A 17,549-nucleotide genomic window follows, 5' to 3' on the forward strand; every position below is an offset into this window, starting at 1 on the left:
AATAACGATGCTAATTTATAAACTACAACTGTGGCAAATTTATGCCCCATGTCAGATCCCTGATGGTATGAGGGCGTTGGTTTCAATTAGAGAGGGGATACTGCTGTGTAGCAATCAAAGGCCTTTCAGCCAAAGACAGGGCTTCTTGTGCTTTTCAAGCAGGGTCAGCTCAATAATAATATTCCAGGTTGTATCAGGAAGTGGTTTCCTTTGGATTACAGTTGACTACCTTGTTTTTCCTTTAGACATGTATTTTTTTTTAAATCCAATTTTTGCCTCACTTCATTCTTGCAATTTGCAACCACAAGCAAGGAAAAGAGGGAAAGCAATGGAGTGTATTAATTTATTTGCTGTTTTAAATTCACTGCCTTGCCAACTATACAAGATACAATAATCAATGTAAGGATTTTTCCAGTACATCACATATTCAACAGCATGTCTGGAGTCCAAAAATGCTAGTTTGTTCATTTCTCTTTAAAAAGCTGGTGGTCTCAAAAAACGAGTACTGAACATTGTCACATTGACATTGTTTTGGATCATGGGAAAGAAACAGAACTGTCTTAAACCTTTACAGAGAATGCTTCCAAGTTGTCCATGAAGTTTAAAAGAAAGTGGATCTGACATGAATTCATGACTTGTGTTGATACCAGGACATGCCTCAAACCAAAATTTTTCCCATTCTGTTTTCTATATAAATTACCTTATTCAAAGTTTATAATCTAGAAAGACTCAATTTTTCATATATACTACATCCTTAATATTTTTATATAATCAATAAAACAGAGTAAAAAATTTTAAAAGCATATATTTAACAAAGAAGTATGCTTATTTGGATACCTGGTTTTTTTAGCAGTGATGTTAATACTTTCACTAGTGTGCTTTTAGTGGTAAAACTATTTCAAGAAAGGCCAAATTTTAATTTATTTTTAAACTAAATTTTTGCATTTAAAGTACATCTAAATATTTTTCTCCATGTACAATTATTGGTTTAATTTCAAAGTAGACAAATGTTTGCAATATTAACCTGTTTTGCCCATTATAGATCTGGGCCCTTTCTGGTCTCCTTCAGGGAAATGTGGATTTAAAGTGGCAGGTAAAATCTGATCCAAAATTTTCAACTAATGCTAAGCTAGCTGTTTTCAAAAGACAAGTGTCTACCAAGTGTCCTAGGTCACAATGTTAGATGTGCCCACAAGCATGTATTCTATCACCATCTTCATGAGCTGTTAAAAGCAGGTGGGGCAGTGCTCCCTGCCTCCTCCCTCAAGACTATGTCCTGTTAACGGCTCATCAGTGCCTTATCTCATGACTCATCATTCCATTGTGAGATGCTCCACCCAGAGGGAGAAAGCAAGCATTCCATCCTGGATATAAACTTTGATTTTTGAAGACCACAGGCAGCCTTTTCCCACCGGATTTTCCGGAGGACAATACCTACCACTGGACCTTCTGAGGGAGACCAGATCTTTCTATACAGGATCACCACTTCAACAGAACCACATCTGTTCACTTCAGAAGGACTGCAGCCACCACCTTACCGGACTGCTAATGCTACCCTGACTAACAGGATCAGGTCGTATCTGACTCTTGTCAGTTTAAATCAGTTTTGTTCTTTTTTTTTCCCTATCTTGTTTTTATTTATATATATATATATATATATATATATATATATATATAACTGTTATTCCTGTTTCCCATATCTTTGCCTGAAAGCCCCTTGATTGCTTATTACTATTATTATTATTATTATTTGGAGGAAAGGGGAGTTGCATCTGCCATTCCAAGGGAGGCTCCTGCCTTCCTTAGCAGACACCTGTCTTTCAAACCAAGACACCAAGGAAGGTGGAAACCTTTCTGTAATGGAAAAGATGACCCCCCTCCCTCTAAATTATTATAACTTCGAAATTAGGGGCTTTCACGCAAAGATATGGGGAAGGAAATAGCAGTTCTTTGCTAGAATATATATATAGAGAGAGAGACGGAGAGGGACAAACAACAACAGTAGCAACAACAAAAAAACCAGAAAACCCAGTAACAGTCTTTTTCCCTCCTGTCAAGCACTTTCCCCTTTGGTGTAGTTGTGACCATAACTGGCAGGGGGTGCTGATGGCTCCTGGCAAGGCAGAGGGACTGCAGGGACACCCCGTGACTCCAGGGGATGCTCCAATGCGAGCCCTGAGCCTCGCCAGGGGCCCTGGAAGAGAGAGAAGGTGGAGATGGGGGGAAGGGTGTTCAGTTTCCCCATGCTCTCATGTCTGGTGTGGTACCCAGGTGAGGTTCCAGTCCACCAGCAGGAGGAGGTGGTCTCTTCAGAAAGAGAGAGAGGAGGTGGGGGCCCAGTCTTTTCTGTTGGAAACACCCACACAGATGGATCTCTCCCTGTTGGGGTTCCTCCCCCCTGGCGTGGGGTTTGGGGGGAGGGGGACCCTGGAGTAGAGGCAAGGTCTAGGGGGTTTCCCTACTCCCTGGCCAGTCTTGTTCCCCATTGGTTGTTTTGTGTTCCCCTGTGTGGGGAGGACCCTGGTGGTCCTGTGATTGGGACAGTTCTTTGGCAGGATGCTGGCCATGCAGCTAGAGAATAAAGATCTCCAAAACATCTATCAAGAATCAGTCCCTATATTTTTCCACGGGCCTCGCTGTCTTATGCATGTTGCAATAATCCCTGCTGCAACAATGGTGGAGAATGCGGGAAGAATGATTTCCTGGAGTCAGCGACTGTGAAACAATCAAGATTTTGAAGATCCCCAAAGATTTGTGAGTAAGGAAACTTTCTGGATCTCTCTTCTTGCTTTTGTTTTGCTGTTCCATAAACTATGGAGGAACTATGGAAAGACTCTTGGCTCTCTGAGCCACATATGGACATTTATCTTAAACTTGAAAAGATTCTTGAACAACAATATGTAAATTTTAGCTTAATTCAAGCTCAAAAAGAACTGAAACATTTCCTGCCATGGTTGTTTAAAAACTTTTTCTATGTTTCTTGGGGCTTGATTCTTACCAAAGACTTTTGGAAGAATGTTTGGACACAGTTAATTTCTGAATCAAAATATATGCTGACGGAAGAATATTTTTGTGAATATTATCTAATTACGGAGACTGTTGAACAATATCAGCTGTGTCCTTGTGAAGGGAAACGTGCCTCAGGGACCGTGGGACCACAGCCACGTGCGCCAAGTGTTCTGCAAGCAGCAGTGAGACAGTTTCCGCGCGCAGGCAGAGCGGCATGATCCGTGGTGTTGGCAGTGGAACCAGGCGCGGCGGGAGCGGTGCGACCCGGCGCTGCTCGCCTAGCCCTGTGCTGCACGTGGTGGAGCGAGTCCCATGAACGCCTGGCCGAGAGGGGCGGTGTGTGGGCAGCGGCTGGCAGAAATAGCGGGGGAGCGGAGCCATTTGAAGCCCAGGCACGTGCCAGGATGGAGCCGTTTGCAGTGCGCAGCGCGACTGCCACTTTGAGGCCTGGCTGAGACGTGGGTGTGACACCAGGCAGCAGCAAGGCAACTGTGACCAGATGTGGATACAAAAATGCTGTTAGCAAGAAATTTTCTTCATGCTTTCTAAGCCATGGGATACTTTTCTCTCTCAAGAAGATATTTGCAGAGCTTATAAACCATGAACACCTGCGACCTTGCCGAGCTTTGTTTATAGTACAGTAGGAAAATATTTTGACAATGGATGTTTTAGGATTTTGTCAATCACCCCAGGGGGTGGCTGATCCTTTGTTCAATTAGACTATGAAGAAAAAAGTCTATAAAAGAGTTTGTAAAATAATTAAATAAATCAATCTTGCTGCACAATTTCTGCCTGCTGGATCTTCTCTCCTCCTCCCTATGGCTGCAGGATACAGTAATATTTACTGCGTTAATATTTGGTGACCCCAACATGATCTGCACGCTGTGATGTGTCCTGCATGCTGCGATGTGTCCTGCACGCTGCGAGCCAAGCTGAATTTCTCTGAGGCATGTTCCCTTCTTCTCCCCCCATAGGACTGGGATGTCCGACGGGACCGAGAAAATGGCGAACAGTGGCTTACAAACCAATGCTGTGGTGATGGTCTGGAAAGGTATTTTCAGTATAATGCACACCTCCGTTCCTGAAAACTCACTTTGTGAGTTATTAGACTGGGCTGCCTTGCATGGCATGTCCCTGGACAGAGACACTGCCCTGGACTTTGGATTGTGGCAGGAACTTGGCTGTGCCATATGGCATGAGCTCCCGTCTGGGGACCCAGTAGTGTTAGAATTATTCCGAACTTGGCGTTCATTATTTATTCTGCTGACAGACCTTGACTGTGGCGTCAGAGCTGGCTCACCTGTCTTGGTGGCGAGTGAAGGAGAGATATCGGAAGGGGACCCCATTGACTGGGCTCCTGGGGCGTGTGGTGGTGGATCTGAAAAAACGCCCCCAGCTCCACAGGCGGAGCCTGCCCCAGAGCCTGCACCGGGTCACCCTGCACAGTCGCAGGGCTCCGTGGCCCCCAAGGACCCTGCGCCGGCAGAGGTGGGGCTGTCGGGGCAGCAGGAGGGCATGCAGCCCACCCTGCTGCTCGTCTTGGCGGCAGCCACAGCTTTTCTGGCACCACGGTCCAGCAGTCTCGCGTTCTGGACCTCCATGGCAGCTCCCAGCCAGGCTGCACAGGTGCCTGCCACGCTGAGAATGCCCAGATGGACAATGTTGGCTGGCGCAGTGCCGGACACCGCTGTGGAAAAGCAGAAGCAAGCAATTGACCTTCTAATACAGCATCTGCCTTTGTTGACAGAATTGCCAAATATCTCACAGCAGCTATTGGAATTGCCAAATATATCACGGCAAATGTCAGAACTGCTCAGCTTGCAAAAGCAGCTGCTGCAGCTGCCATAGACACCCCGCTGTGCGGGATGCGCTGGGCCCGCACCGCCCGTGCCGCCCGTGAGAGAAGCGGCTCCCAACCTGGAACCCAACGTGGCAGTGGCGGCAATCCCTGCGTTGCCCGCCGGCAGAGCACCAGCTATAGGAAAAAGTTTCATGAAGGATGTCTGGACTTCAGGCGGCTCTCTTGAAAGCTCTTTCTTGCATAGGCGAAGTTACAGCATTTCAGGGAGTGGGTATCCAGAGCCAGCCCTACAGCTTCCAGCTCCAGCTGTAGGCATACCTGAAGCCGCTTTCTGTTCAAGTTACAAAGCATTATATACTTTTCTTTGCTGAGTATCTTAATACATAATAACCAATAAGCACTATACACAATACCTTTACATTTGCCTATAGCCTATCATAACTACTACCATCACCATATTATAGTCATTATTATCCAATCGCAAGAGTAAGTAAGTTACAATTTAAGCTTACCACGGAGAATTCTCTGACCTCTCTTCTTCTTCCTACATCAACATTTCTTGTTTGCCTGCCATATCTCTCTTTTTGGTAAAGACATATTTTCTATTTATATATGCTCTTCTTGAGACTTATTTACTTGGTGAAAAACAGGTGCTTGTTTGTAGTCACATACCTTTGTCCTATTCCTAAAAATCTCCTTCCAACTCATCTCCAACCTTTGCCTTCTCAGTTACTCAGCGATCACTGTTTCAGCAAAACATCTTTTACTCTATATCAAAACTTGCTTTCATTTCTACCTCATCATCAGTTTCTACATTCAGAGATCTTTCTGCCAAGCCTACATAGCTGGGAAACTTTCTTACCAAACTTTCATCCTCTCCAACAACCGGCGCTCCAGCTGCCAGTGAAGCCGAGACCAGCGACAGAAGTGGTGGCCGCGGCGACCGCGCCCCAGACAGCAGTGGCTCAGGGGGCGACCGCAGTGCGGGAGGAGGCAGCGGCTCTAGGCACTGCTGCAGCCCCGGAGACGGCTGCAGCAGTTCCAGCACCAGTTCAGTTGAAACTGGCTGAGATCGCATCTTGAAAAGAGGCTGTGGTTCAAACTACAGCGCAGCCAACTGTAGTCTGTGCTGCCTCTGGTCAACCCGTTCCTCCCCGCCCACCTCTGTTTGTTCACGGCACCTCAGAGTTGCTTTTACTCGATGACTCATCGTTGGGCAGTGAGGCAGAGGAGGCTTTGGCCCCAGGTCGTAAAGCGGCTATAGCCGGGCGACGAAAGAAAAGGCTGCTCTGGTCTCGCCCTTGGACCTTTCTGGACTGCACTATGACAGTGCGTCTGACCTACTACAATAGTTTCTTAGAGTCAGTTAAGATGTGGGCTTTAGAGGAGAGTTGTAGGTACAAAAATGCTGTTAGTGAGGATCTTCTTGTTATTTTTCTAAGTCCGTGAGAGACTTTTCTCTCTCACAGAAGAGGTAGCAGGGAATGTAAACAACCAAGCCACCTGCAACCTTGGAAAGTCTTGTTTATGGTATAGTAGAAAATATTTTGATAATGGATGTTTTAGGATTTTGGCCAATCCACCCCCAAGGGGTGGCTGGTCCTTTGTCCAATTAGACTATGAAGAAAAAAAGTCTATAAAAGGTTTGTAAAATAATTAAATTAATCAATCTTGCTGCACAATTCCTGCCTGCTGGATCTTCTCCTCCTCCTCCTCCCTATGGCTGCAGGACACGGTGATATACCGTAGGAACCAGGCCTGCGGTAATAGAGAGTGACTGGAATTTATTGGAAACACTTGGGATGCCAAACAGATTTGAGGATTCTGGGAGTAATCAGGAAGCTGTTACACTGCATCCTGAGGCTGTGCCAGTAGTTCAGGATGGTAGTGACTCCCCGAAAGGGGAGATCCAAGCTTTCCCAGTGTATAAGGCTCTCCCAAATTCAGGCCAGCTTGATAAGCATGAAGCGATTGCTTGGAAGGTTGCAAAGGATCTGCAATCCAAGGTGGCACAACATGGGCTTGGTTCTGCTGAGGTTATGCAGATAATAAGGGTGATAAATACAGATTTGCTTGCTCCATTCGATATCAGACACTTGGGTCAAATCCTATTTCAACCTGTACAGTTTGGAGTTTTTGAGAAAACCTGGAGAAAGCTGGCTGACAAGGCTGCATTAGGGAATATGCAGTTCCCTGCTGACGATCCTAGATGGACAGTGGGAATGGATGCTCTTATGGGGACTGGTCCCTTCTCTGATCCCAATCTACAGGGTACCTTTCCCTGTAGCGTCCTTCAGCAAGCTAAACAGGTTGGCATGACGGCCCTGTTGAAAACCATAGAGTTGTCTGCTCCTAGAAAGCGATATACTGAAATAGTTCAAGGGAGATCAGAGTCATACCTCTCTCTTTTGTAGAAAAAGTTGCTGCTTCTCTTGAGAAGCAGGTTGACGATGATGGGTTAAGGATCTTGTTGTTAAAGCAGTTAGTGAGAGACAATGCAAATGAAGAGTGCAGAAAAATCATGCCTTACAAGGAGAACCTGATGTTGCCGAAATGGTCAAGGCCTGTGCTAAGGTGGGATCTGGGAACCAGAGAAGGTCTGCTTTGGCTGCGTTTCTGCAGCCTGTTCACTCATCTTCTGGTCGTGAACCAAAGCAACCCAAACACACGAAAAAACAGAAGCGGCCTAAACCAAGCCAAAAAGAGAACACATTGATCCCCCAGTGCAAGAGGTGTGGCAGACAATAGCCAGAGATCTGCTGGGATGAACCACACTTCTCATAGAGATATGATGGAACTCTGTTTATTCTATTGTCAGACCCATAGTTATACTCTAATTCCTCAAGCACGCATAAGCAAGCTCCATACTATTGGGTTACAGCTACTGTTCACACGGCCTTTAATAGCAAGCTATTGGTTACAGATTAATATGCACGCGACTAACTAACATAAGTTTTTCTCTTTCTATGGTCAGCATCCCCCTCCCCAACATCCTGTCAGCTTGCCACATCAGCATTGCTCCTCTCTTTTTTCCCTAGTCAAGGACAGTTCACTAATATAGCTTGGATTGTTCACGTACACATGTCCCTGTTCACTCAGCCATTTCTCTACAGCAGACCAGGGCATTGTAGATCTCAGACTCATGCCGAGGGTCGGTTTTTGTCGGGAAACTTCCGCCGGGGTGCAAGGAGGGGGAATTGCTCTCCAATGCAGTGGCTCCCCCAGAGAGTGGCACAGGTACAGGCACAGGCCTACTCAGTCACCCTAGAGACAGCACCCAGGGATCAGACGGTTCTGACTTCCACACCTCAGCAGCAGTCATCTTAGACTCTAGAGGTATTTATAAGGTTCCCTTGGATGCATATGGACCCTTAGCCCAGGGATCCAGTGTGATGCTGGTGGGAAAACCTGACATTACCCATCAGGGAATCTTAGTGCGCTCAGGAGTTATTGACGCTGACTTTAAAGGTCAGATTTGCGCTATGGTCTCCACACAAAAACCCCCTGTCACTATTCCTGAAAAGACCTGCCTTGCTAAATTAGTGCCTTTTAAGTCTTGTGTCCCCAAGATAGGACAACAAACTCACGAATATAGCGGCAGTGGATCTACAGGACTTCCACAGGCTTTCTGGACTGCAGACATCTCTGATCAAAGGCCACAGATGACACGTACCCTGATCCTGCCGAACGCCCATCCGCCCCGGACTCAGCTTCGAGGTTTGATTGATACGGGTGCTGATGTAACTATCATCTCCTTCTCTGCGTGGCCTCCCTCATGGCCTTTAGCCCCTGTGGGATTGGCCATCGCAGGATTAGGAGGAACCACACAGAGCTATTTAAGCAAACGACCTGTGATGGTGAGGGACCCAGAGGGACGCACAGCTACAATTAGGTCTTATGTTACTACAACTTCCCTTAACCCTTGGGGGCAGGATGTGTTGGCAGCTTGGGGGGGTATGGATTGGGACAAATTTTTGACAAGGTTCGCTGTGTGTAAGGGCGCACAGTATCCTACACTGCCTTGGTGGTGGCTGACTAACACACCAATCCGAGTCAGGCTCTGCTCAGTTAGTTGAATTAAGGGCTGTTACCATGGCTTTTCAATGATTCTCACAGGAACCTTTAAATTTGGTTACTGAAGCTGACTAGAAAAAGCTTTGTATACAATTAATCACCTTACAGTACCACAAAATTCAAATAATCCTGTTATTCTGAATCATTTTCTCTCATTGCAGTCTGCAGGCGAGACACAACTGCCCCGAGCAAAAGTCTGGGTACAGAATTTACTTACTAACCAGTGGGAAGGCCCGCATGAGCTTATCGTTTGGGGTTGTGGGTATGCTTGCGTTTCCACAGATACTGGGATAGGGTGGCTACCTTCAAAATGTGTTCACCCTGACCTACGGCACCAGAGGCAGAACAGGCAACCTCCAAATGATGACCGGAACACCAACCATCTAAATGGCGACCAGAATGTAGATCATCAGCCTAATGACTCTTCTGATGATGACCAAGATGTCAACCATCAGGCGGATGGTCCTTCCACAAGCAGAAACTGGGATGATCCTTCCACAAGCAGAGACTGAACTTTAAATTTCTCGTTATGGAGTCAGATAGTTAAAGCCTTAAGGACATATTTAGAATTAATAATTGATGTAAATTTCTATTTAGGATTAATAGTAGAGTTGTTATCTTATAAAACAAAAAGGGGGAATTGTGGATACAAAAATGCTGTTAGCAAGAAATTTTCTTCATGCTTTCTAAGCCATGGGATACTTTTCTCTCTCAAGAAGATATTTGCAGAGCTTATAAACCATGAACACCTGCGACCTTGCCGAGCTTTGTTTATAGTACAGTAGGAAAATATTTTGACAATGGATGTTTTAGGATTTTAGCCAATCACCCCAAGGGGTGGCTGATCCTTTGTTCAATTAGACTATGAAGAAAAAAGTCTATAAAAGAGTTTGTAAAATAATTAAATAAATCAATCTTGCTGCACAATTCCTGCCATCTGGATTTTTCTCCTCCTCCCTATGGCTGCAGGATACGGTAATATTTACTGTGTTAATAACCAGAGGTGGTGGCATGTGGGGAGCTAAGCAGCGTGGCCCGGCCCGGCCTGGCCCGCACGGCCCTGAATGTGACCCCAAGAAGTCGAGACCCCGCAGCAAGAGCGCACAGGAATGAGTGAAAGTGAAAGTGAAAGCAGGAACACAGCAAGACAAAAAACAGCACCAACATGGAAAAAGGAAAAAATCGTTGTAGCTAAGGTTTTAGGAATAGTAAAATGGTATAATGTCAAACAAAATTATGGTTTTATAATGAGATGTGACAACAAAGAAGACATATTTGTTCATCATACTGCCATTAAAAAGAATAACCCTGAAAAATATATCCCAAGCTTAGGAGACAGAGTAGTGGTAGAGTTCAGGATTATTCAAGGAAGGAAAGGCCTGCAAGCAGCAAATGTTACTGGGCCTAGTGGTGTTTCTGTGAAAGGCAGTATATATGCTGCAAATTGTACTCACGTTAGACAATATCCGCATTATAAGCAACCCATACAGTCTCCCTTTCCCAAACCTACTTTTCTCTTTTATCCTATAACCTATTATCCCCAGCGTATTCCTAATCCGTTTTTCCACCCGTGGTTTCCCTCACAAAACCATGCCTTTACCAATTGTTTCCCCAAAAATCCCTTTCCAATGCCGACTGGTGGACGACCAAGGCGGGGGGGGGGAGGGGGGGGAATTAATTATTGTTGTTTAGAGTTCCAACAGGTACAAATGGAAGAAACCCTCTCCTGCCTCAGTTTCCCCACAAAGCATGCTCAGAGAGTCCTGTCTCCCTTCTGCCAGCCCTAAGATGTTCCAGAGAAAAAAATCTGTTTGGACATTTAGAGACTCAGGAGGGTGGCTTTTTTTCTCTTGAAATTATCTTATGTTTGTCCAGTTGTTTCCAATGTTAAGTTTTAAATCTCTTTTAGTTAAAACTAAAGGGTGAAGTGTTGGGGTTCCTCCCTCCTGGCGTGGGGTCCGGGGGGAGGTGGACCTTGGAGTAGAGGCGCAGCCTGCGGGGTTTCCCTACTCCCTGGCCAATCTTGTTCCCCATTGGTTGTTTTGTGTTCCCCTGCATGGGGAGGACCCTGGTGGTCCTGTGATTGGGACAGTTCTTCGGCAGGACGCTGGCCATGCGACTAGAGAATAAAGATCTCTAAAACATCTATCAAGAATCAGTCCCTATATTTTTCCACGAGCCTCGCTGTCTTATGCATGTTGCAGTAATCCCTGCTGCAACATCTCCCGGTGAAGGTGGGTAGCGGAGGGAGTCCCGGTCCACCGACAGTTCACTGTAACCAGTGGCCTCACCAATAGGCAGTCAAGGGAAACTTCACAGCACCACTGAACCCCTGGGCAGGAGAAGTCCAGCACCAAACACCACAAGCATCTCCTCTCCAAGCCAGGCAAAGACTGAACCACCCCCAGCTAAGAAACAGCCAAAACCACACTGCTTCCCCCCTGCCCCCCTCCCCCAGAACCATTTGAAGTCTATGCCAAGGTATTGTCTCTTAATGTTTCCATGACAACAAATGGGAAGAAAATTCCTTGAAGAAACCTAACCCCCAACACTAGCAAGTGCCAAAAAATTAGATTTTAATTAAGAAACAACATAATAATAATGACCATAAGAAATTAAAAATGGACACATTTCCAAAATGACCTAAAATGCTTTTATTTCCTTTTGAACATTCCTAAATCATGAATGATGTTGAAACTGTACAACTTGAAGTACATTCTGATGTTCTCTGCTCATGGTCACACTGTGCTTATGTCAGGTTACGAGTGTTTTATAACACTGCTTATCCAATCATGCCCATGGATTGTAATGCATCCATAGTTCTATCCACCAGGGAAACTAAGCACAAAATATATGCTGATGCACTTGAAAGTCAAGATAGTTAATAGGAAATGCTACTTCCCTACTTGCATCTCCAGATTTTGTCAGGTAGGCATTCCCCCACCTATTTATTTATTTATGACTCTATTTATTTTCTTCAGTCATTTTTCTTTTAGATTACCTCAGCAAGGCTTCCTAAAGGAGCAGTACCTATCAGAGAAAATCAACCAAAAGGCAAGCCTCGGTCCTTTTCTAGGGGAAAAATGGGTTACAAATCTGTACGGGGTCTGTCACATATTTTGAGAGCAGCAAGTAAATTTGCCGTTGACAGACTTTCAATTCTTTCTTGCTTGGTCCTTTCCATAACACACATTGACAAATAAAGTGTTGTCATGTCTGAAGTGTCATGAGCAAGAACTGCAATGTGAAAGCATCAATAAGCAGAGGAGAGCAAGGACAGGAGCACTTTGCACATGTTACTGCTTGCACAAAGAAGAACCAGGGCCACTGAGATCCAGGGCTGTGAAGTGTGTAAGACTGGTTAAGAATAGGCAGAAATGGGACATATTATATTTCATATTGATACAACACATAACGTGCAGTTTTCCACAAGCATCCTCTTCCTCCTCCGGAAAATAACTAATGGATTTTACATGATGAGGGGGTTTTTTTCTGTCAGAGGGGTGAAAGAGTGTTGTGAAATGGAAGGAAATACGATTGCTATGGACAGCAAGGAGAAGTGCTACACACTCATCTCAGAGGCCCCAGATTTCAGTGGAGGATATTTATAACTCTGTCTCTGAAGAAGATTTAAGTAGTTCTTATGCTGAGAAAGGGAACCAAAACCATTACCTAAAAATAAATGTCCCAAGTCAATGCCACCTATTTCTACATTCCCTGTCTCAGAGCTGGCTAAATGAACTATATCAAGAAACATTTGGCTTGTTCAAAGAGTAATAAGGCCTTTCTGGAACTGGAATGGGATTTACTCTAAAATCTCCTAATTTGTCAGCAGTTTTCTGTACTCTGCAATATCATCTCTCTCTGAGTTGAGAGAGGCAAGTCAGTCAGCACAAGTATGTTAGCTGATTCAGACAGGGACCAGGGTAAGGACATGGAAATTGCATTCCCTTGTTACTTGGTTTAACTCTTGCGAGCCACTACATGAGACTTATCAGGTTGTGTGTTGAACTGATATTGCTCCAATTCTGTTTCCACCAGAAAACACAGAAGGATTTTCAAGATGAATAAGGCTGAGAACTACCCTTGGCCAGGCTATACTCATTCAAGGATTTCAAAGCACTCTCCAAATCTCTTTTCAGAGTTTCACAAAACTCCTGATTTGCAACCTATGGAACCCAACCAGCATCCAGCATGTCCAGAGCCACTGCTGAGTAGGTGGAACTGGGAAACTCACTCAGATCTCTGTTTGGCTCTGGAGCAGTCTGTGCTTAGAAAGGCTGCAGAGTAAAAGAAACAAAAACCCATAAAGAATATACTTTTCTCCTGGTCGGTGTAGATTCAGGAAAGAAATGGCTGACAGTGGGTCATTACTGCAGATCACTTCTGTTCTGGTTTGATTTCAGACGACTCCCTCTTAAACAACCAGCCTGCCTAGGGTAAATGCCTGATTTGGAGCTTGTTTTCTTCCTCTGGGGAACAGCTGGTCCACAGTCTCTTCCTTCTCTACTGGTGAAATCCTCCTTTTCCTTCTCTACTGGAAAAATCCCACAGAAATGCAAGATGCCCCTTCTGTGCAGATATGTAGTGCCTCAGAACCGAGCCTTCATTTCTGTAAATGACTTAAGTTCAAGGCCTTTTAAAGGTCTTAATTCCAAAAAGCCATTTCAAAAAGGCTGTCCTTAATAAGGCCTGTTGTGGGAAGACCAGATTTTAAAGTAGATTCAGGATCACCACCTAACTGCTTTTAGGCTGAGATTTGCAGTTGTCTCTACTCAGCATGAAGATAAGTGGGTGGATGTTGTGCAGGCAATATGCCGCAGAGCTGTGGTCAGAAACCATCTCTGCATCCAATTGCAACTGTTCATAAATATACAAACAATAACTACATATACTGTCTAAGTAGTATAGTAACAAACTGATTCTGTGTGACAGTCACCTGCTGAACAAAATCACAAATCTCGCTTGCCAGCCAGGCATGCTGAGCTCCCAAAGCAGTAATTTTGTAGAATAAAGGAGAGGCTTTTCCTCAGGAAATTCCAAGGGTCCTGCAGCAGAAGGCACACACCAGTAGTTCTGGCATACCCCAGCAGAGGGCAATGGCAGATGTACTGCTGAGTCTGGTCCTGCAAAGCACCCCTACAACAGAAAACTAAGTTTTCCCTTGCCTACCAGATCTTGTCACAAGCTCAGGAGTCACTTGGTGCTAATAAATGGAATAAATCCTATCTAGAGCTGAATCAAGGCCCAGTAGAAGATCTGGCAGCATGTAACTCACCAGCAGCACACATGAAACTCTCCAGATCTGTCCTGAGTGACTACAGTTTGTTAAGTAAAGAAAGGCCTCAGCAGCATTTTCACTGTAAGATCAGAAAACATATGTGGTCTGGCTTTCTTGCTGTGCTTATTGGAGAAAACAGATAAGTGAAGCTGTGTATCTTCTTTGGCACATCCACAAATGCAAACCAGAAAGACTAAGCTGGAAATGGTTAGTGTGGAGGAGGAAATGGCAAACAGGAAAACCCCTGGCTGCTTTATCTCTGTTCATGGAAGCATTTTGTTTTGAAATATCAGTGTTAGACTTAAGGTCCTCCTGAAGGTGACAGAAAGTGATTCAGAGCAGACTTTTTTAGGTATACGTGCACTTAAACACAAGAACCACAATATGAGGTAGTTGAGCCAGATGCTCTTACACTGGATTTTCACACTTCTGAATATAAAACCTTGTATGTCTCAATTTGGGGCTGAAAAGTAGAAGCACGCAGAACCAGGAACCACTTTAAAAAAACCACCAATAAAATTGTATGTCACATACACTGAAATGCAGTGACCATCCATTAATTATGGGCATGCTACAAAAGCATAAAATGATACCTGTTTTGAATGAGGAAGGAAGTGAGGAAATGTTTACAAATCCTTTCACGACAATAACCATAAATAACAAGTAAACAGTGACAACTGCTTCTGCAATATTGCTCAGTTGTTGTGCCTGCATCAGCAGGCACTGTGAGGGAAAATTACTATTGGAGGAGAGAGAAATAGGTTGCCGAGCAACGAGACCCCATCCAGGGCACCCCCTCCCCTGCTCAGGAGCAGACAAGGCTTCCCAGTACAAGTGCTCTGAAAGCTGAGCTGGAATCCATCAGGGGAGAGTGGACATATTGTAGAGTGAGGGAGCAGGAAAGGGGAAGAGGGCAGAGCCTTCAACTGGCAAGGAGAGTCTGCGGAGACCAAGGGAAGAAATGGCAATTGTGCCAAGGGGGGGGCGGGGTGAAGAAAAGAGCCGAGGGTAGACAGGATAGACAGAAGCAATTTCAGGATAGAGTGGTCAACCTCGGAGTGTGGCTGCTTCAATAGCACTTGGATCAAACCCTGCTCCAGTGTGGAAAGGTTGGATGTGAGTGGGGCTTCCCTGGCTGAAGAGAGATATGGAGGAGCATGGTAGAAGGACTCTGGAGAGGTTTTTTTCCTTTTAAAACATGCTCATGTAAATATGGCATTCACAACATCAGCTACTTGGGTTATTTTTCTCGAGGGAGCTGACATCTAGGCCCTGCATGCTCTGCAACCTGCCTGATGGGAGGAGGTTGCACTCTGGAATTCAAAGTTTAAGTGCAGCAGCCAGATACTTGGTCTCTACCATTAACCTCCTCTGTCAGCACAGCCAAGTCACACCAGACTTTCAAATGAATCTCAGGAATTCAGGCAACACACCTGATAGAAATCTGGGAGCAGCTGAATGTGTAACTGCAGCAGGCACCTTGGAAAAGTGCCAGTTTTTCAGTTGTGACAATGATTGGAGCTGCCAAATTCCCCCAGTAGCTGGGGTGTCTTAGGTTACAATGTAAGATGTAACCAAAAGTATGTGTTCTATCACTGTCTGTTAAAACCAGGTGGGGCAGTGTTCTTTGTTTTTTCCATGACATATCTCTGATAACTCCCTCAGGAGAGATATTTTTCTGTTAATGAGCTATCAAGCCTCACTGCATGACCCATAAAATTACATCATCCCATTGTGAGATGCTCCGCCCAGGGGAAGGAATCAAACATTCCTACCTGGATATAATCTGAGGTTTGGAACACCACAGGCAGCCCTTACCTACTGGGTTCCCAGAGGACAAGAGCTACGTAACCACCACTGGACCCTCAGAGGAAGACCAGACCCTTCTACAGGATCACCGCTTCAACAGAACCACATCTATCACTTCAGGAGGACTGCAGCCACCATTTAATCCGACTGCTACCACCACCCTGACCAACAGGGTGTCAGGTTGTATCCTGACCATGTCAGTTTAAGCCAGTGTTTCTGTATTATTGCCTTTATCTTAATTTTCCCATTAAATTGTAATTCTGATTTTGAGTCTCTCACTGGTTTGCTTTCAAATTAGTACATGGGGTTAAGCAAGCATCAATCTGACACCAAAACCCAACATTTACCAATAGTGTCTCTGAAAAGTTGAAGATTGTAGTGGTTTGGTTCAAAATATAGATGCAAGCCATAAATCATGGCACACAGCTGTGACTGTCTCTAACAGAAGGCACACTCAAGAACGGACCCGTCTTCAGGGCCTGGCTTACCAGACTCTTGAGCAAATGCTGAGATCTGCCTCATTGTCTAAAGGCATCAGGTAAGGCTGAACATGAGCATGTGTTTCCTAAGCACAGCTGATTTACACAAAGATGAAATTAAACTTTTGTTTGGATGAAAAGCCTACCTCGAGCCAAAGCGGTTCACCAATTAAAATAACTGTTTGCCCAAGGTTAGGAAGGCAAAAACCAGCAAGTATTATGTTATCACAAATCTACTAGGTGTTGTGAAGAGAGACAAGAGGTGTACAGCCAATATGTCTTCAAATCTCTTGCTGAATCTTCATTAATTTCCCGCATTTTAAATATCAGAGCAGTTACGTTGGCCTGGGGGATCTGCATCCACTTGGTCAATACCAGCAGGAAAATCTTTAAACCTCCTTTTGATCCAGACATAAGTTGTGCAGGATACGCAACTGGCAGCCCAGCCTTTGTTTCTCCCAAGACTCTCTGCTGCAAATGGGAGACACTACATGCAGGGCCAGTGGAACTGTGCGAGGCAGGAAGTATTTTGACATCTGGCAGCACCACTCTTTCCCAGCTCCCATCACTTATTGATGAGTTGTTTCTCATTGCTGAAATGCTGCCAATTTGTGATATACAGGCAAGATGATCATGTTGGTCCTCAGCAGCTTTAGCCTGGGAGCTGTGGAGTGTAAGCCACAGTGATTTCCATGGGGTAGAGAGTGGCTTCTAATCTTCAGGCATCATCACAGGCATTGACTAAAGAAATATCTTTGCCTAACTCCCTCCTCACACATGTGACTGCAAGGCCCATCACATACTGTCTCCAGGTTTGTAGGTTTTGCAGCACACATTAAATCCCTCACAAGGAAAGTCAAAGGAAAGAGCAGCTTTGTTTACTGCATTTCCTCCTCCTCTGCTGCTAAACAAGAGAGGCAGAGTTTGCAGAATTCACTTCTTGGTTTAGGCTGTACCTCTTCTCTGTTGATTTACTGCTTGTTCCAGAAACATTCAAATTAGGAGGAGGAGGAGGTCTGAGACATGGGAAATGAGGAATATTCAGCCTCTACCCAGTTTTCTGCCCCAGCTGCTCCCTGATTACCACATGCACACA

The sequence above is a fragment of the Corvus cornix genome, chromosome 4, assembly GCF_000738735.6.
Source record: "Corvus cornix cornix isolate S_Up_H32 chromosome 4, ASM73873v5, whole genome shotgun sequence".
Taxonomy (NCBI): domain Eukaryota; kingdom Metazoa; phylum Chordata; class Aves; order Passeriformes; family Corvidae; genus Corvus; species Corvus cornix.